Source organism: Ciconia boyciana, chromosome 7 (assembly GCF_034638445.1).
Source record: "Ciconia boyciana chromosome 7, ASM3463844v1, whole genome shotgun sequence".
Taxonomy (NCBI): domain Eukaryota; kingdom Metazoa; phylum Chordata; class Aves; order Ciconiiformes; family Ciconiidae; genus Ciconia; species Ciconia boyciana.
Window position 1 is genome coordinate 41,272,633 of NC_132940.1, and position 21,306 is coordinate 41,293,938.

Genomic DNA, 21,306 nt, shown 5'->3' on the forward strand with positions numbered 1-21,306 from the left:
GGAGAGAGAAGGAGCACAGTGGGGAAAAGGAGAGACAGGAGAGACACAAAAATTGACATTTTTGTGATTTAGGTGGATGAGACCATTACCTTGAAGATTTAAATTTTCCACTGATCATGGAGAAAAATGGAAGCTATTTTGACTGAAAGAAAACACAGTCACGTAATGAATTGCTACTTAAGGATAATGGTAGTACTGCAATGTGTGTTCCATAAATAAAGTATTCTCCAATTAAACAAAGACATTTCATTCCTCCTTCCACCAAACACAGAATAGAAAGTAGACACAAAAAAATTGCTTGCCCTCTTCTAACCTAGACTTAGATCTAAAGTGTATATGTAACCTAAAACCCTAATCAACATAATACAATCAGAAAGTGCTGACACAGAACATTGGCATGAAAAACTTCTCTTGGCCTTTTAGGTTGTCCAAATTTAAAGGCAAAAGATGACACATTCCTTCCTTTGTAACTAATAACAGTTTGCTTGAATGATTTTAAACTTACATGGAAGTATTCTTCCTCTGTCATGGGGTTTGTCCCTCAGTTGCAAGGCAAACACTCTATTTGGATGGTGATTGTGAATATTTAGACATAAAAGCATAGGGCAAAATAGAAGAATCTCGCTATCTTGACTGTTATTTCTATAAGGGAACTCAGGCAGGCAGACACCATTTTTCGAATTCAGATAATTACGGTGCAGGTCCTGTCGCATTACAGTGTGGTTCTAGTGCTCTTCCAGAATTTATTTTTTGCAAAAATGTATCTGAAATGGCAAAAGGCAAAGCAGAATAAAAACACTTCTGGGATACTTTTTTAATGCTAGTTAGATGAAAACTCAAGCTTTAATTATTTCTAAGCTTAAAGAATTTTTCCTTTTGGTTCACCTCTCAGAATGTTATCACATGTATTTGGGATATAACCCTTGATCATACTATGCTCTTCTCATCCTGGTTTCCAGAATGTAAGAGGTGGTGCTTGTTGAAAGGATTTTAACCAGAACTGAAAATGTAGCCTGAGCTGAACACACTAAACATTTTAGCATGCTAAGTTTGCTGCTATATACCTTCAGCCACTTCTGGAGAGGCTTGAGAGGCTTAACAGTAACTATGAACTCTGCAGTAAAGACTTCATTGAACATATGGAACGTGTGATGCTCTGATGTATTGGTGTAAAAGCACATCATCACTATTAAGTGTTTTCTGTTAGATTTCCAGATTGAAATAAGAATAGCATTACTTCTTTGGATATTTACTGGAGATGTAAGAGCAACAGCAGAATACAGAAGTGGTAATATTTTTGTAAGCATGTGAAAGAAGAAGGGGAGACATAAGTTTCAATAACTGATGTCCCTGCTTTCAAATGTTTGGGTGTGTGAGATATGTCCTGCAATTTTGCTAAATTTAGCTTGTTTATTAAGTTTTATTTACTAACAATCCTTAGAGAGGAATTAAATTGTGAACCATTTAGAAGGAACTTCTCAATATACCAGAAACTAAGGCTCGTTTTGGTTTATCTACATCTCCTTTCACTTTGTGAACATTCAAGTAAGTCTTGACTGATGATTGTTAATCTATACTACATGTTCAAATTTCATGTGTGTAGCAGAGAAATATACAACTCCTTTATGGAAAAAGAAATTAACAACAAAACCCAAATAGAAAACATAGAAGCTAGTGCAAATAGAACTGAAAGTCATTATCCCAAATCCTCACAGGGACAGTAAACTGTAGGACTACAGGTGCCGAGGAATTCTGGATGATGTGTACAACTTTGCTTATGTTATTCTTGGGAAAATGCCTTTGGTTTGCCAAAGGGTTCAGTTTTATGAGATGTGGTATGAGCTTTACCTCAAAGGGCTGCTATAAGGTACCAGATTGCAAAAATTAGATATACATATAGAATAAATGATCTTGGCCTAGTTCTGCAGCCTTGAACCTCCAGTGACAGCCTCTATGGGGCAGTACTTGCTTTCTTGTGGGGAAGATCTGGGCTTTTAAGCTCTTCAGTGTATTTTCATCCGTGAGATTGCCTCACTGCTGAGTTTTGAGGCTTTATGGGGTAGGCAGAACACTGAACTACAGACTACTTCTGTCCTAATACTGGGATTACCTTCCATAGCTGAATGCAGAACACCAACATTAAGCCTTTGGTCCCGTTCCCTCTCCCTCCAAAGCACATAGCTTCTTTGATGGCAATTCTGTACATCTGCCTGATCCCTACAGACACATGGAAGAAGCGTTTGCGAATCCCAGTATGGGATTTAGCATTAAGAGACAAATAGCTTTGTGTGTGCAGAGCAGTGAAAATTGGCAGCTGGCAATGTCTGAGGAGCCAAGAAAATAAATGTATCATAGCTACCTATTCTTCCCCTCCTCCTTATCTTAAAGACTTCTAGAGACTTTGGATGCTCTGCAGTGTAAGTGATTAGCTGGAAGTCCCAAATCCAGCATCTGCGAGGGAAAATATTTGAATTGCTTACAAGCTCTTTCATCACTCGAGTAGCTCACATGCTCTTTCATCATTCATATAGCTCTTGTATTTGCTGTAGAACCCAAGTGGTGCTCACCAAATCATATCACTTGATTAGCTGACCATACATGACACAATACATTTGAAAGGCCCTACTAACTGCCAGGCTGTGTGGCTTATGTGGTCTCTTTAAATTGACTTCTGCAACTATTCTCTCAGTATCTAAGTAGAGGTGGAAGTTCATAAACTGCTCTAGCCTTTCAAAGTTTTAGCATAGGTCAATAAATCTTGAATAAATCTGCTTACTATAGCTGTTACCCAGAAAGCAGCTACTCTGTGCAGCCTGAAAATCTTGAGGGCAAACAGCCATGGGCAACAGCAAAGTGCTCAAAAGCCTGATGAAGCCTACAGGAAGTGGTATTGGTAATTTGGTACAATGCTCTCCCTCTCTTTGTTCAGTAACAGACCTGTGCTGTCTCCCTGCTGTGAAGCACTGTGACCATTTGTGGTTATTGAAATTACCAGAAGGTAACCAAAAGATGTTATAATATCATAAGCAAATTCTAGCTCAGGGAGATGCACCTGGCCTCTTCCATTTTTCTTCCCACAGATCAAGGTATCTATGTTCCTTTGCCTGTTCCATGATACACTGCTGTGCGGTACAGCTGACTACTCCATCCTCAGACAGCTTTTTTAAGACTGACTTCCTCAAAGTGACCTTGTGAGGGTCCACATAATGTTTGCATCTGTGCTCTGAGCCAAGGATTCAAGATACTATGTAGGTATTTCATTCATATTGCACAGAAAATAATTCTGCTTACTTACAAAGAAGTAAGCTGGAAAGAATCACTGGACTGATTTCATACTGCCACAGACATGCCCATCATTATTGTCAGTTTTTGTCTTGAGAGGGAAGAGTCCACATTTATCACACTCTTCCAACATTATCTTTGCTTTTTAAATTTGTGTTCTCAGAAACTCTTCACTACCCTCATCTTAGCTGAGAAACATGGGACAACTGAGCCATGACAGTTTGGAAAAGGTCTAAAAATTCTGGCTTCCTTCTCCCCAGTGCTCTTGACCACTCAGACAAGTAGTCATTGGTCATGCTGTACAGAGTGAGTGATGGGGCCTGCTAGCTGAAGCAGGAAGAGCGCCTGAGGCATCTGAACAGCCTGGAAGCCTGTTCATACATTTCCCTCTTGGCTGAAGGCAGAATTTGCTTTTGGATGGCTTTGACATGTCTCTGATATTTACAAATCACTCCCTGTAGATTGGTTTCTGGCTGTTCTACTGCACCTAGTCCAATGCAATATGTTATTTACATGTATGACCTTGAGCTGAAAGGAATATCTGCCGTCTCTGTACCAAGAGAGCGGTGTGAGTGGGAAATGTACATGCAGGGAACTGCTCTTTATCCTGGACACACACAACCACCCCAGCACTTTTCACAGGCATTTCTGCTTCTACTGGATCTGAGAAAGTCTGGAGTGAAGGCACCTGGGGCATTTAGGGAGCATGCTGGGCATTCTACCTGGGGCATTCTACCAGCTCCTCCCGGTGGTGAAAAGGAAGTAGAGCACAACACAACTTGCTTTTATAATCTACCTTTTGCTCTGAGAACGTAATCAAATCTATTCTCTGCAAGCTTTTCTGGACAGTATCTCAAACACCTGAGCTGCCCCTTCACCTGACACTTCTGACTGTAGCCTCAGACTAGCAAACGAGATGCTCAAGACAGAGACTTGTAAAACCTCAAATATGTGTGTGCATTTCACCACAACTTGCCAAATCTCATTCAGCACATACACATACAGCTCAGTGTGGTGCTCTCTTTCCTTAACCTGTGATGCTACACACTGAATAGGACCAGCCAGCCTGATCTCTCACCTACTGTAAGTTCTTTGCAAAATCTTGAAGGAGGAGGGAAACAAAAATACTACAACATTCTTGGACGTTGTGCTGCCCAAGGAATATCAAACTGGTAGAGCCTGTGCTGGAAGGTGCCCTCTGCACTTACAATATAGCCCTTCCATTTTCAGATGACCGAAAGTACAGGGCAGGTCCCTCCACCATGGCAATGAATATATTCGAGAGGTCTGCTGACAGAAAATCCTTCCACTGCAGGCAGAGTCTTTGCAGCCAGCAAATTTAGCAGTAATGAAGTGACCGCTCTGTCCGCCCCACATTTTTGCTATGCAAAATCATCCTTTCCACCTCTACAAAGACTAGTTTTTCTGACAGCCATTCAGCCTCATGCTGCTGCAATGCAAAAGTGAAACTATTACTGAATGGAAGAGGTAGGTGATTTATGAGAGGTTTTTCTATGAAAAAACAATAATCCAATTAAAAAGACCAGTGATGGATGTGTGGTTAAAGATACTCCCAAACTTAGCGTCCTTTGACTTCTCTTGGCTACCACATTTGGCAGCTACACAACAAAAACAAACCCTTCATCCAGGCTAATGGCTTTAGCGGTCAAAAGCTAAAGAGCATCCACCACCTTCTCCATGGGATTCTAACTCTCAGCACAGACCATGAAGGAGTGCTCACAGCCCACCCCTACTCACTGGCTTGCAATCCCAGGTCTCAGAGGCTGAAGGGGACCTTGCACAGGGGAATGTTGCAATTAGCAATAAAAAACCTCTTAGAGATGATGGCTCTTAGTGTATTTCACAGCAAATTTAGAAATTGCTCTGATTTGAAACCACTGGCAGCCTCATCCACAGTACAAATAACAGGAGAGCACCATCCACTTTTGCCTTGACCTGTCTGTAACCCAGCATCTGAATTTGTTAGGAATTGATGCCATCCAGTTCTCATAGAAGTGACCTTAGCATGGGGTTATAAGTTTACGAGGGGGAATTTTTTTCTTTACAGTAATTTGAAAAGATTCCAGTTAACATGCCATGCTTGCTAATGTCTTATTCCACTACTGAGGAAAGGGAAGAAATGCATTAGTAGTAGATCCATATGACAGTATGTACAGTGAGAGCCAACCTAGTCTTCATACCTGGTACAATAATGTCTGTGCAGTCAAGGGAAACTGAACTACTTCATATTTCCTTCTTCCTTGCCTAGTAGGGAAATGACCGAGATGAATTATTTGCTAGAGCGTGTTAGTGTAGCTTTGCTGAAACTATTGGTGTTGCACCACTTCAAAGAAGCAATCCCTTTAGTTTAGAGATGCTTACTTCAACAGTCACTAAGGATGCTGGAGCCTGCACTCACCCTTCTTATTGCTTCATTAAGACCAGATGGGGAAAGAAAATAAAGCAGAAAAGGAATGAGGTGAGGTAAGCAAGAAAGAGACAGAAAGGTGTCTTTACTGTGATGCTGTATTTATGATAAATAGATTCTCCTTAACAAGCTTGACTTGTAGTTTTACATTGTCTCCTCCTCCACCTGCATGGTGCTCTGCACCACCTACATGAATCTAAACTTGTCAGCTAATCAAAGCTGGGGACAGTTATTCCAACCAAATCCCTTCAAAATGGAAAAGGGTAGCACTGGCCAATAGCTGCAGACAGCACAGAGGTTGTGTGAAGGCTTTGTTCTTGCTCACTGAGAGCAACATCTTCTCAGCTCTTCCTGTTTCTGACACACTGCCATAAGTTCTGCTGGTATTATGCACTTTAGCATGCTACTCAGCAGAGAAATAAGCAGGTCTTTCATGCCATCACAGGGGTATGCTGAATTTCCATAAGGATGTGGGGAAAATGCATTCCAAACCAAGCATTTAAGGGTCTGGAGAAGGCTGAGGTCTGTAAAATACTCAGAGTAACATCCTGTTCCATTCACCCCAATAGAGCGAGATTTCACAGCAAGTCTGGAGAGCTCTTCTGAGGGAGATACTGTATCTGTTGTGGGGCAGGGGATGCTGGAAACCTTGTGAGAGCAAAGCAAAACAAACACTGCATTTACAACAGCTTCACAAAACATCAGAGTCCCTGAAGGCTGGATGTAGAGAGATGAGAACACTGCAGTGGAACTGGTAAAGTGGGGAAAAGTTTTTTTCCTTCAGACCTTTCCTATACCTTTCTTTATCTCTTCCTTACTGTTTTTCTGTATAGCCAGGGTTCATAATCCTGCTTGGCATTTCTGCATTTACCCCTGCCTCAGTAAGGGAGTAGTTTCCTGCAATCTTACTTCTTGAGAGAAGGGAGGCAGCAAGTCACCATCAGCATTTCCTCAAGCATTAATTTAACAGAATGGAGAAAAAGAAAGGGACTTCAAGCTATGCTGCTCCAAAAGGACCAGTTTTCAGTGATGCCTTTCCTTTGTTCAAGAGTAGAAACAGTAACAGTCTGTGGAAGGAAAATCAGGTGTTCCTTGATTTCTTTCTCCAGCAATGCAGCCTGCCTGTGCTTCTGCCTCAGTTTCCCCTTTACTCAGTTCAGGCTTCAAACCATTCTCTGCTGAGTTGACTAAATCCTCCACTGAGGTAACAGACTTTCTATCATTTTAAGAAGATGGTACTAAAGGCCCAAAACAAGGACGAAGACATGTATGTTCTGCCCATCCTGGGTTCTGGCCTTGGCCAGCACTTTTACCCTCACTGGAATTACAAAGTGTCAAAAAAGGAGATGGAACCCTTGGCGTGGTTTAATTTCAGTCACCATACAGCTGCTTGCTCACCCTTCCCCCCCAGTGGGATGGGGGAGAGAATCAGAAGAGCAAAAATAAGAAAACTCGTGGGTTGAGATAAGAACAGTTTCATAATTGGGAAAAAGAGAAAAATTATTATTATTAATGATAATAATAAAAAATTATAATGAAAAGGAAAACAACAAAAGAGAGAGAGAGGAACAAAACCAGGGGAAAAAAAAAACAAGTGATGCAACCGCTCACCACCTGCTGACCAATGCCCAGCCAGTCCCTGGGCAGCGATCGCTACCCCCCAGCCAACTCCCCCCAGTTTATATACTGAGCATGATGTCATATGGTATGGAATACCAAACTTTGGCCAGTTTGGATCAACTATCTTGGCTGTGCCCCCTCCCAGCTTCTTGTGCACCTGGCAGAGCATGGGAAGCTGAAAAGTCTTTGACTACTGTACACATTACTTAGCAACAACTAAAACATCAGTGTGATATCGACATTATTCTCATACTAAATCCAAAACACAGACAATATTAGCTATTAGGAAGAAATTAACTGTATTTCAGCTGAAACCAGGACAACCCTGTTGACAGCAAGGCTAAAGTAGCTGTTGGCCATCAAACCAGTCAATCATTTTCTGACAGCCCTGCTCTGAGGGAAGGAGGGGAAGCTTCCGGAAAAGCAGGATTGCTTGGCCCTAAGTCCTGCCCTGCTTGCTGTTCTCCCCCAGTCAGATCTGAATGGCTCTGCTGCCCTGGTTAGCTCCCAGGTGAGGAAAGCTCTCTCTTCCTAGGGGCTATTAAGTGCTGTTACCAAGATGTTAGCTACAGCTTCAGCTGCTACACTAACCCTTTCATGTCTGTGCTCTAATGCAAAAGGTAGCAAGTTTAATTGGTATTCCAACAAAAGTAGCATTACCGGATTACCCCCCCTGCTAAAGGGAGAAAACAGGAAAAAAACAAATTTATAAAAGGATGCTGATCTGAAGGCAAGGCAGTACCTCAGGGTACTAATAAAAGAAACACAGGTGCCAGCTTGGACAGGTAGGACCAGGAGCGCAGCACAACTGTGCTTCTTGATAGGGTAAGGCAAATTGGGCAGAAAACTTTTTTTTTTTTTTTTTTTTTTTTTAGCAAGGTGGCGATTTACCTTAATAATTTGTGCAACACTTTCTGGTAAACTGGAAATATGCTGACTGAAGGTTTGTGCCTCACTTGAAGTGAACTCCTCATGCTGAGAGTGAGCAGATGCAGTAAGGGATGAAAACTGCAGAAAAAACAAGTTTACTGAAATCAAGTGGCACAATGCCTCCTGGTAAAACTTTTTACTTGCTCCCAGTAAAGAGTGGCTGAACGCATGTCAGGGGAGGCTTTTTTATTTCTTTTTGCAAGACAATGAAAATACGCTTCTAACTGCACCCATTTTATACTTCGTATCAGAGTATTTCCTGAGGCTCTTGCCAGCCTTTCCTTTATTTCACTTCTTCAATCAATAAATCATCATGAATCTCATTTCCATTTGTAAGTCCATTACTGCAGCCACTGACTCTCAGCTGAGCTGAAGGTTTGAGATATTAAATTGTACCTACTGCTGCATTTCTACTAATATTGTACCTCTTTTCTGGAAAAAAAATTCCACTTGGTTTTGAAAACAGCCTGCCTGGAGCTTGAAAGGCTGTCTGACTTATAGCATGCCAGTTAGTGGTGTCCTGGCAGAGGTGTTTGGTTGCCGTAGTGAAATAACCTCTCTTTGTTAAGTCACTGGAGGAATTTTATGCGCCAACAAGAAAGGAAAGGCAACAAAAAGAAATGGGAAGGAAAGAGAAAGTAAAAAAGGAGAGAAAATTACAGCTGATAGGGGAAAAATTGTTGCATTTTCCATATACAGGCTATGTTTTGCTACAAGTAAAACTTCAAATTCAAAGTCAATATAGCAAAGATTGAGGAAGAAGGTCAGAAGAGAATGAATGCAACTAGTAGGACTTGATCATCAAACCTTATCATCAGCAAACCTTATCGTACTAATCACATCTTCATTTAAGGTTCTCTGAGGCAGTGCAGCACACTGGAATGGCAAATCTTATGGATGATATCTCTTCCTAGGGATGATTCATTATAATCCAGAGACTACCAAACTCCCAAATTCAGTGCTTGAATAAACTAGATTGTCCAGCCTATCTTCAGGACTAAAATCTCCCAATGGCAATGATCAGAAAGCACAAACAAAATGCAATTGTTTAATTCTAATAGGAATATCATCCAGTTAGCACTGTAAGCTTTCCTGAGCAAGAAAATATCATAACATGTTTGGAAGATTTTCTGGTACAACAGTTTCTAATAGCACCTGCAGGTCATATGCCCACAGAGCTTAGTTTTAAACTTAATTACTAGCTGGGCAAAATGTGCTTGAACTTCAGATGCAAAGTTAGGTTCCCACGTGCCATCAAAAGCCCAACTCTGCCCTCAGCAATCAGGTATGGCAAGAGAAAAACAGTAAATATTAATCCTATTCAATTCTCGTGCTGCTGACTTTTCTTTCTTCTTGCCTTGCCAAAACATGGTGATTTTGGGGAACGTGAAACTAACCTCAAAATATGACCAGGCTATTCCTTTGCATTCTTTGCACTATTAAGGTTAGCTGAGCCTCTCGCAGGTACAATATTCTCTCTCTTATTTTATTCTGAAAATTTTAGAGTAACTTTACTCGCTTAAAACTATCCAATTGCTGTTGAATAGAATCAGAATCATTTAGGTTGGAAAAGACCTTTAAGATCATGGTGTCCAACTGTTAACCTGGCACTGCCAAGTCCGCCACTAAACCATGTCCCTAAGCACCACATCTACACATCTTTTAAATGCCTCCAGGTATGGTGACTCCACCACTTCCCTGGACAGCCTGTTCCAATGCTTGACAACCCTTTTGGTGAAGAAATTTTTCCTAATATTCAATCTAAACCTTCCCTGGCACAACTTGAGGCCATTTCCTCTTGTCCTATTCCTTGTTACTTGGGAGAAGAAACCGACACCCACCTTGCTACAACTTCCTTGCTGTAGCTGTAGAGAGCAATAAGGTCTCCCCTGAGACTCCTTTTCTCCAGGCTAAACAACCCCAGTTCCCTCAGCTGCTCCTTATAGGACTTGTTCTCTAGACCCTTCACCAGAATAACCTGGTGCTCTTGTATGATTTTACACCATAAGAAAACCATCCTCAGGAACTGATAATTGAGCTTCCAAAAAGCTCAGGCCTTTATACCAGAAATGCAAGGCATTAGTTTTGACAGGCTCCACATTACCAAGACATACAACAGCCATTCCAGATTATATGATCTTTCACAGGGTCTCAGTCATTCATTATCTTTATTTACTAGTTTGGACTGAGTTACCATTTTGTTTACTGATGAATTGAGGATGCAAGTATCCTCAGGAAGGTCCCGACATGCCATCCATTAGCTTCCATGCTGGAGATCTGCCAAGAACAGGGTCCTGCACTGGACAAAAGGACTATATTGCTGAACTAATCCGTGCCTAAGGTTAAAGAGACTTCCAATTTACAAAAGTGCACTGAGAACCAACATACTGGGGAGAACTACTGCTATTTCAGCTTCTCTATTCTTCTCCCTTAGCAGAGGAACATGCAAGAAATATGTTTTAATTTCCAAGAGTCCATTTGCCACTTCCCCGACTGTTTTTGTATTCCTGCATTACATTGCAGTTATTTCAGCTCCTATGATTTCCATGTCCCAAGTTTAGCACTAAGAGCATAAATCATAACAGAAGACTTTAGAAAGAGTACTTTGGTACAATTCTCCACTATAATTGAGATTTAAAACTATCATGTCACAAAACACATGACTAAATTTACAAAGAGCATTTAGTTATGCTTACCAAATCATGCTTATGCCCAGAACCATTTCCATGACAAGTGGCACAAAGTAATTGCACACAGGAAGCAAAAAATGTGTTCAGTAAAACTCACAATTATGCTTTTTATGGGTACAATGAACTCTCTCACAGCTAGGCTATTCTAGGATAGGAGTCCCAAATACCTAATGAAAGATAGCTGACTAGAAGTTGCCTATACTGATAAAATATCCTGTATGCCATGCTAAAAGGATAAATATTGCTGTCATAAGTCCTTTGTACTAGCCTTGCTCGCTCTGTTTTAGCCAACTAATTCCTATTTTAAAGATAAGCCTCAGCCAGGAAACAAGAACCATAGCTTCTTTTAACCAACAGGCTGAAAGTCATTCTAATCCTTCACCCACCCTCAGTGAAGAGGGAAAGAACCAAGGGCAAGCTTATCTTTTCAGGTAGACTCTCTAGCTGATCTTTTCTCCGACCTCGTCTCTCTGTCCGTATCTGCTTCTTGTTCCACTGCTGCTGGACGCCCACACTCATTTTACTTCATGGTTCTCATGCTGTTTGACATTCCTTGTTCCTTGCTGTTAACCTCTTTCTCACAGCAGTCTTTTGCTGTTGCTTTTCTGTTTTCCACTTCTCTTCGGCTGCCTACTTCTGCTTTGCAGAGTAGTTTGATGGTGAAAAAGTTTTTCTGCTAAAGTTGGGATGCAAAAACCTTCCCGGAATACAACCAATTTGTGCAATGTTAGCAGTACAGAGGACTCAAATCCCTAGGAACTCTGCTGAGGGGAGGGGGGAAGGAAGTGATTCTGGCTTCTTTCCCAGTAACATAGGAAATGTAATATCCTCCTTCAGTACCTACAATAATGCTGCAAGCCTCTGCTGCTAGTTCAGTATGTGAGTGTAAATAAACACAAATTACAGAGTTACACTTCGGATATTATTGGGTAATCTGGGTAAATATGATATCAAAATATTTATATTATATGTTTATATAATGCTGCTATATTCTTGCAATATCCTTGGAAAAGTCCTTTGTCTGTTTCCTTACATGCTCCAGTGAATATACTGGTAGTGAGACATCTTTCAATATGCCTGTCTTGTGTGTGCTCCACTTAGGACCTGCTGCCAGCATTTACCTAAGTCCCTTAGCCTGGGGCACCAACAAGCAGGTCTGACTCCAGGCTGTGGAAGTGCTGCAGCTTCTACCCCATCTCTCACTATATCATCTCCTTGTGCTGTTACACATAGCCACAGCTACAAGGATGGGTGGAAATTACACTTCCAGCAGCATTGGAGCAGGGTAACTTGAGAGGATACTGGAAAATAGCCTAAGTTCCTTTCTGGTTTCGCCCCATTGAAGCAGCTTTGTGGTTATCGTCTCTAAGTAAGGACAGCATTAATTCAGTATCCCTGCTCTCATTCTCTCCTAAGATTCTCAATGCTCCAAGGCAGAGCGGACACGGCGCGCTCTTCCCCCGCCGCGCCAAGAGATGGCAGCAGAGAGCCCCACCGGCACCCGCCGCCGCCGCCGCCGCCGGGCGCAGCGCTCCGCGGGCCGCACCAGCCCCGCTGCCGCCGCACTAACCCTCGGGCACGCCGGCTCATCCTTTTCAGATCGATCTGAGACGGTCTGGATGCGTCTTGAATTTAAAGGGGAAATCATCTTAAAGCGATCTGAAAAAAATCTCACCCTCCGTGGTGGCTTGTAAAGACACCAGCACTCACCCCTGGAAGGACCCAAGGCTCTTCTCTTTCCTGACTGTTTTTATAATTTTTATGGCAAGAGAGGAACTATAGGAACGACCAGGGCTTAGCTCCTTCAGCAAGCGAAAAGTCCTGGAACATGCTAGAGCTGTACAAGGAATCGGACAAAAAGTAGCTCCTTAACACTGCAGCAGCCTCCCTGCAGGTGAGCGATCGATCCCTCAGCGCTGCACTGAGCTCCGCCAGCACTGCCAGCGCTGCAGACACAGCTTCAGTGTGCTCCCCTAACATTAAAACAAGTCCCACATTCCCCTATTTTGGGTCCTCAATACATTTCTAATCCTGTTAATTTTTGCCCGGGCAAACAGTTCATTGTCCTGCTCTGATAAGTAAGTCAGATGACTTCTTCCTCGTTTTAGTTGCTCAGCACCGATAATAATGCCTGTCACACCAAATCATGTGCTTCGGATGGCTCCTCTATCTGAACCACATTCGCTGTTAGAGGAAACACATGGGAGACTATATCTGAAGTTCTCATTCACATCTTGACACAGAATGGGCTTGTGCCCATATGTTCCTAGCTACAAGACTAGGAAGAGTCACTTGCCCAGCCTTCCACCTGCTTTGGGGTTGAGTGCATGCTTGGAGAACATGGGGAACAAATCCTCTCATTCCCAAAGCACAAAAATGAAGAAAGACACAAGTATGGATGAACTAGGAGGTATATTTTGCATGTCCAGTTGCCTCCAAACTCCTGAATAATCATGTTTGTTTATGGGAAATTTGCTTTTCTTCCATCAGCTTTGGCAGCAGTTGATGTAACAGAAAGATATCATAACGGATATAAATTGCTGCTGTTAAATTAGTAACTGTACTTTCTTACCCAGCATTGTGAGTTTATGCCGTGCGTTAAAGAGCATGGTATCTCTGCCATTAGCATGAGCTCTTACTGCTCTGATAGCTGGACTTACAGCTGTGTTAATGAATACTTTTATTTGTTATTTAACATAACAGGTGAAGAAATAAGCTTTTCTGCACTGCGCCGTAGGGCCAGCCCTACTCTGTGTTTCTGTATCACCTCACACAATAGGTTCCCAACATGGTTAACTGCTAGGATTGACTTCTAATGGGCAAGATTTTTCAGGATTAATTTGAAGAATTGTCAGGGAAGGGCTTGCTTCATTTATCAGTCTTCTAGACTGACCATTCCCTGTGGATGTAAAGCAGGGTAAAGAATGGGGACCAACTTTAAGTAAGAGGACAAATATATGGCCTGGAAAGCTCTGAGTACTAAAGAACAGTAGCTGGGACCTTGAGAACTTTTAGCTTTACCAAAGGTCAAACAAGATGAATGTTAATCTGAAAAGCTGTATAAAACTATCAGTCCCACCATCTGAATCTCTACTGATTTCCTCCAGACTTGTCAAAACTTTGATATTGCAGGCTGTTTCTTCTCTGATTACACACAAATAAATCTCCAGCTTGTTAGTCTCCAATTCTGCCTTGGGTAAAATAAGGTGAACGTCACTATTTATCCCTGCATGAAATAGGTATATAGAGCTGGACTTCTACAGGACAATGGAAAATGAAAAAAAGTTTGGGTTTTTTGTTTCCAGGCCACTTAACCCATTTTTCATTTTGACTCCATTTTACGAGCCTACGCACCCTCACACACATGCATACACACCATCTCTCTCTTTTTATCCAACTCTCACAATCCAGTGTTGCAGGACACTGATTTTTCATTGTATCCAAGGTCTGCTCTTGCAGGTTTACTGTCTTTGTTGATCTGCCATCACAGCCAGCCACATAATTTTCTCTTCTTTTGATAAGATCCACTATCAAGGGGTTAATTCTGTCATGCATCATTCTTGTGAATTAGTAAGAGTAAGGCTTGTGCATGACAGACTCCAGAGGTTTCTGCAAGATGCAGATGAGGTGAATATTCTAGTTAAGACAGTACCACATAAATTCTTTTCTAACAAGTCTCCCCTTGGGAACTACAACCCCATTTAGACTAGTAGAGACTTGTCATCAAGTATGAGACTTTGAAATCTTGTAAAAAATTAACCTAAAAATAATACCTCAAAAGTCATAGATGCAAAAGTAATATAAAGTTAAGAGATGCAAAGCCTGTAGAAATCAAGCTATTATAATGCCAGCATAATTACCAATCCTTTCTGAAATTCTTTAAATGGATTATCAAGTGCAGCTGGTTTTTTTTTTTTTATTACTATCTTCAGTGATACTTTAATATCTTTGACTTGCCCTTAAATATCAAACAAAGGTACTGTTTGATTTATGAGGATTAAAAATCCCCTTATTAATGGTATTGTAGGTGTTTCACAATAAATGTAACAGCATGTTGCCCAGGAATAAAAAACAGAACCTCATTCACACTCCCAAGTGAGAGTTGCCATTACCTTTTTGCCATCAGACTAGGCAAAGTGATGAACTCCTTTAATGAACAGGTGAATCAGGGGTCAAACCAATTAGCAGATAAGCTTTTATTCAAGAGAGGTTTAAAGGTTCTTGTGAAAGGGAAGATAAAGCTTTTTCTGTCAGTTATTGCAGTCTATTTGAGAGAGGTTTCATCAACAGGAACACTGCACTGAGGCTGGGTGGTGTGTACTGCCAGTTTCTACCCCTGCTAACACAAAAAAGGGTTTGTTTCTTCATGTAACCCTACCAGGCCACTCACCACATCCCTTAAGGGACTGAATGTTACTGGAGTGGTAGGATCCTGGTAACTTGTGAGAAAAAGACTGAGAAAATGAGACACAGTAATGGTTGGAAACTTACAGATAACAAGAGTGTGGACAGAAACACAGAATTGTACTTTATTAAAAAAGCACAAACCCTATCTTGTAGTAAAACATCCACTGAGGGGTGTGTGTACATGTATAATTTAATTCATGCTTCCTACCCAGGAGAGCATTACTGAGAAAGGTACAAGGACAAGAACTGCAAACCATACTGCAGAAGCAGCTCACAATTTCCCACAGCATGTTCTAATGTGCTCTTAAGTCCATGTGATCTAGCTCATTATTTCTTAGTGGACGTGCTTTGTTTGCTTTAATTACTTCCACAAATTGTCAAGATGTTAAATTTATTTTTGTAGCCTAGTTTATATAAATTCCTTTGTCCAGGGGATTGTCACAGAGGACTTTGCTTGTTGTGTTTCTTTCTGAAAATTTATTCTGAAAAGTATTGATAAGAAAGTTAAAAATACCTGCAAGATAGTTAGCAGGAAAGCTTTATTTGTATTAAATGCAACAATATTTAGAATTGAAAATTATCTATCTAGCATATTCAGTAGCCAAGCAACCAAAACTTGAAGAAGTATAACCTACCTGAAAACCACAGTTACCAACCTAGAACATATGAAAATTCTAATCCTCTTGAAAAGAGGGATTTAGTAGCCTAAAAAGCTGTATTGCAGTTCAGCAATTTCAGAGTGACATTCAGCAATTTCAGAGTAACATTCAAAGGGATTACCATAGCACAGCTGTATTACACTTAAGTGCTCCTAGGACCAGGCCACAAAACTTTACTTTCCCCTTTGTGTTTCTGCAAAGAGCTTGCTCTATATTCAAGCTTTGGTTTCTAGAAGCTCTTTCCAGGCTTGCTCTTCAAACTATTATTCTTTTCCCTGGATAAAATAGTTTGAGTTTCATAGGATAATATGCAACTATTAAGAGGAAAACACAATACCTACTGTATGTGGTTTAAACTCCATTTTTTAATTACCAGTGCCTCCCATCTATTTTGTGTAGACATTCACACTTCAACATGCACAGCCTCCAGAGTGTACTAACTCTCTTCTTCCTATTAAGTGACCCAGAACAATGGATTGGTGATCAGCCTGAACCTTGACAAGAAATAGTTTACATCTATTTCACTATTCAGTAAATAATTATTTCACAATTATTTCAATTGCCTCTTTATCTTTTTAATCTTTTATCATCACAGAGAAAAAACATGTTATTCAAAATCACACCTGAGCTGTCCATACAACATCACTAGCCCATGCCCGACAAATAAGGAGCATGGCCAACAAAAGCATGACTCCTTATACAGCCCTTCCTTTGTCTATACTACACACTTCCAGTATTTTCACTGCATCTGGGCTTTCTATGATTATAGAGATGGGAAAAAGAATTAGATGAGCATTGTTACATCCCAGTTCTATAATGATTCTTGAAGTATTTGGGAGATATTCCTTGATGTCAAGGGCTGGGGCATAATCAGATTACATTTTATTTTATATACATTTCCAGCATTTTTAATTTTGGAGAAAAGCTTGTTCACATGCAGAATAATTTAAAAATGAGGCAAATAAATCGCCCATTTGGAGTCCTGATCTTTTAAAACAATCTCAAGATTTTTGCAATGGCTTTCCAAGAAACAAAACAGGGATTTAAGTGGAGGATGGCCTTTAGAAAATCCTAGGGCTTTGTCATTAATGGTTCCGCAGTCAACATATGATACACAAAAGTAATATTTGTTTCAGCTTTTTCCACTGTAAAAACCCCTCATTCAAAGTGCTTTCAAGCACTACATTTGGTAACCCTACTATACACCTGGCATCTCAGCTCTCACCACAAGAATTGCATTGTACACCTATCACTCAGTTGACCATCTATTCTACTTTTTGTCATATCAGCAGTTTGTGATGGTAATTAAAAGTAAATTTACATATCTCAAACTATTTACATTTATTTTTTGACATGACAGTAATTCACTCTTCTGTATGAATTAAGAGTCTTGTCTGCTTGTGTTGTCTTTTCAAAATCTTTTTCCTCAGCTATATGGTCACTCAACCCTAAAACAAGGTCTTGAAATGTTATCATGAGATGCCATACTACATGCTGTAAAGATTATTTTCATGATTTGAATAGACAACATTTATTTGATGTTTTATTTATTTCTTGCTTAATTTAAATACTATGACCAGTTCACTGATAAAGTTCCAACTAGAATAATGTTTAAAAAGTGATAAAATGAGGAAAAACTGTTTAATTTCATCCAGGTTCACTACAAAATATTTAGCTTTTACTGATTCTTACAGTAAGCACAGCATCCTAAAAGCTGGCCCTGTTAAAGATGGATGAATGGATGGGCTTTTTTTCTTCTAATGCTGCATGCAGTTTTAAAAAGGTCTGGGTCTCATGGTGTGGTAAGGAAAGGCTAATGTGAAGTTCTCCCTACAGTAGAAACCCTAAAGTATCTCCACTGGCATGGTGAGATAGTTTTACTTGTTTAGACAGCAAGACATTTCTCTCAAGCTCATGTGAGGGGAGATGACACAATAAGTGTAAAAGAACAGCAAATGCTTTTTCAGAATAAGATAGAATGGAATATATGGCAGCTGCACAGTACCTCAGTATATGTCAGTGTTGGAAGTTGAATTTTGTCTCTATTTACCATCCGTATAAAGTTGACATGCTCTCCTTTTATAAGGAAATGACACTTGCACTATTTCATCCAGTTATTTCATCCAAATACTAACACATCAAAATTGAAGCAATGACTTATTTTACTCTTAAGCATGATGAACAGGAAAGCAACACAATGCAAATTCCTGTTGACATGGTATAGCTAGATCCCTATATATGCACAAAATTTAATATTAATGCATTTTCAGGCTGTCCTGTTAAATGTTTGGACCTCAAATTGTACAGTCCAGAGCAGGTGCAGTCTTGGGAAGCTAATACAATAGTAGAGTAAAAGTGTTTGGAAGCTAATGCTGTTACAAATACTTCCGGTTATTCAAAGTTTGCCTCTATCTGCAATTCATTACAAGCAGCACTTCTTGCAAAGAAAGCAAAATAGAATATTTAATTATAAATTAATACTTCAGACCAGCTTAAGGCTACATATATCAATGCTCCATTCAACAAGCAGCTTGTGCATTGAACAGTATTGCTGGTTTTCACAATTTTACATTTGAATTATCTGGGAATTAGAAAGAATATTAGACCATTTGCACACAGGAAGGGCCAAGAAAAGTACCAGAAACAATACAGAAATAAAAAGAGACAGAAATAGTATGTATGGATCAGCACCACTAGTACCAAGTAGAAGAAATAACTGTAACATCTGAGGTAACTCATGAGATTTCACAGCAGATATTCACAATGAAACAATAGAGAGAATCCAAGATGTACCTACTTTGATTTCCTTCAAAAAGGTTTTATCATAAGGTATTAAAAGGTTAGTCATACAGTGATACATTACAGCAGAAACGGAGTAGTTCTGTGCAATGGGACTATTCATTGACATACTCTTTTACAGCCTAGGTTGCAGTAAAGCCAAGTATGCAACTATATATTACTTCCATGCAACAGTTTCTTTCCTGCATTTCTCCCTGAATCAAGATTATTGGATTATTGCTATCGATTCGTGGAAAAGAAGGGAAACTGCAAGGAAGTACTACTCAGCTTTTCTAATGAAATACTTAATCTAGTAATTCTAAAAGGCTGTATAAGACTAATGATTCTTCTTGCAGCAATTACACCTCAATCTGTTTTGGAAAAGGAGAGGCATATTAACAGAAGTGTCAAAAGGTGTGAAATACTTTCCAGACCATTGTGCTCTTATCCAGCTGCAACTCCCATTGACCACAGAGACTGACAAATTACGTGCTACCTCTGCTGTCTGCCTTCACATTCACAACACATTTAGAAACCAGTTTCACAAGTTATTTATAAAACCTGGTGCAAGCTTGCAATACTTGTAGTAATATCCTACCTCCCTAGCATCCTTTTTGTTCCTTATGCTTGGAATCTACAGAACATTTTTCTTTTCAAAGTATAAAAAGCAAATGACAAAAAGCAATAATTCCATAATTTTGTTTTGGCTGAATCTATATTCCTGTTCTCACTAGCTATGCTGATTTTTCTTAACACTTCCTCCAACTGTTATAAATAATAAAACATGAGAATCTAAATCTTTCCCACCTTTCTTTCATCTTTTACTTCCATTTTAGTTATGCTTAAATACTTCTAACTCCCAATCAGAAACCCATTATTTAACATAAAGTCATGCCAATGTCAATGAGCTTCAGATCAAACTTCTGATATTAACAAAGCAATTAGAGAACTAATAATTTTGCCCCACTTTTTAAGTTAAATGTCAAATAATTTTTAGCTGATTTAAAAATTCAAGTGTTGGGCTAGTGCCACGGGCTCCATCCTGTTTGATTTAAGCATCTATAAAAACATGCTTTTAAAGAAAAACTCCCCATTGAGACCCCAACACCAAATCCACAGTCTTCACTGAAACCTTTCACACTGACTTTAATAGACAAAGGCCTTATAACTTGAGGAGTTCTGTTACAAATGGTTCTGTCCAGGGCTATATGCCAACATAATTCAGTTGTGAAAGAGGTTGCAGCCTGAGAAAACTGACCTTGCTCATTGGCAAAGCCTGAGAAGAACTGCCTTAAAGAAGGAAAATAGGAGTGCTTTGTGCCTCTGCCCTTGCTTCTTGCAGGAGAATGAAAGGTAGATGTTGGTAAGAGGAAATATGTTGGCCAACATCCAACTAATTCCTTTCATTTTTAATGTCTTTGATGTACAATTTAAATGCAACTTCCTCCCCTTTTTGAAAGGCTTAAGAGATTGATGTTTATATGCACATATTCCAAAATGCTACTCAAAATATTTCCTAATTATATCTGATACCAATGTGTCCCAACCAGTAAGAAAAATCAGTAACATGCTTCCAACATTAATAGAAAAGTTAAGGTATTTTCTCCCCATCACCGTTGTTTGCCTAGAACATGAGCTCAACTCACACCTACCTGGAATAGTCATAAACTTCAGCAGACACACACTGTTTGCTAGAAATGGTATATTATGACGTCCATCACTGCCTCACTATGCTAGGGTCCTATAAGTGACATAACTGGAAAGAATACCTTCTTCAAGGTTAGTACTAAGGACAAAGTGATGGGAGCAGAAACAGTTTGCTTATTTTGCAGATGAGCTGGAAATAATTTCCAGTTCATCTAGGTCTTTCTTCTTTGTCCAGCACCTTAAAGAACCAGATGATTTCCTTTTAAAATCAAATAGGTGCTTGCCCCTCCCCCCCCCCAAAGTCATTGCATTAGATGGATTTTGACACAATCTTTACTGAAGGCATGGGAAATATAGAGGCATTAGCTGATGACTGTGGATACCATGCTATATATCACAAAAGAGATGTTCTTGGTACTTCAATGACTGGTAGAAGCTCTGATGACAAAACCATAGGTTTTATTGCTGCTCGGGAGTTTAATACTTCAACACTTGTTGCCAAAATTATTTGCAACTAGAATTCTTGGTGACAGTTACATCCCTAGGGGTATTTCACTGTCAATGTAAATCTCTGGTTGAAGAGATGGATATATGACAAGCAAATCACTTCATTACTCTGAAAATACAGTTTCACGTCAGTCAGTTTAATACAGTAGTAAGTTGCATTTGTCTTGCAAGGGTCTCATCAGCAAGGAAATAGTCATTCGGTGTGGGTGCACAGCCTCCTATAAATACTGGAAAGTACACACAGTATTTGTATTATCACTGTCTTCCCCGATGCGTTGGGTATGCAACAACAATTCTTTCTAGTTCAGATTCAGCCTGGATCTTCTTGACCTTTTCACAGCCAAGAAAGGCCCTTTCA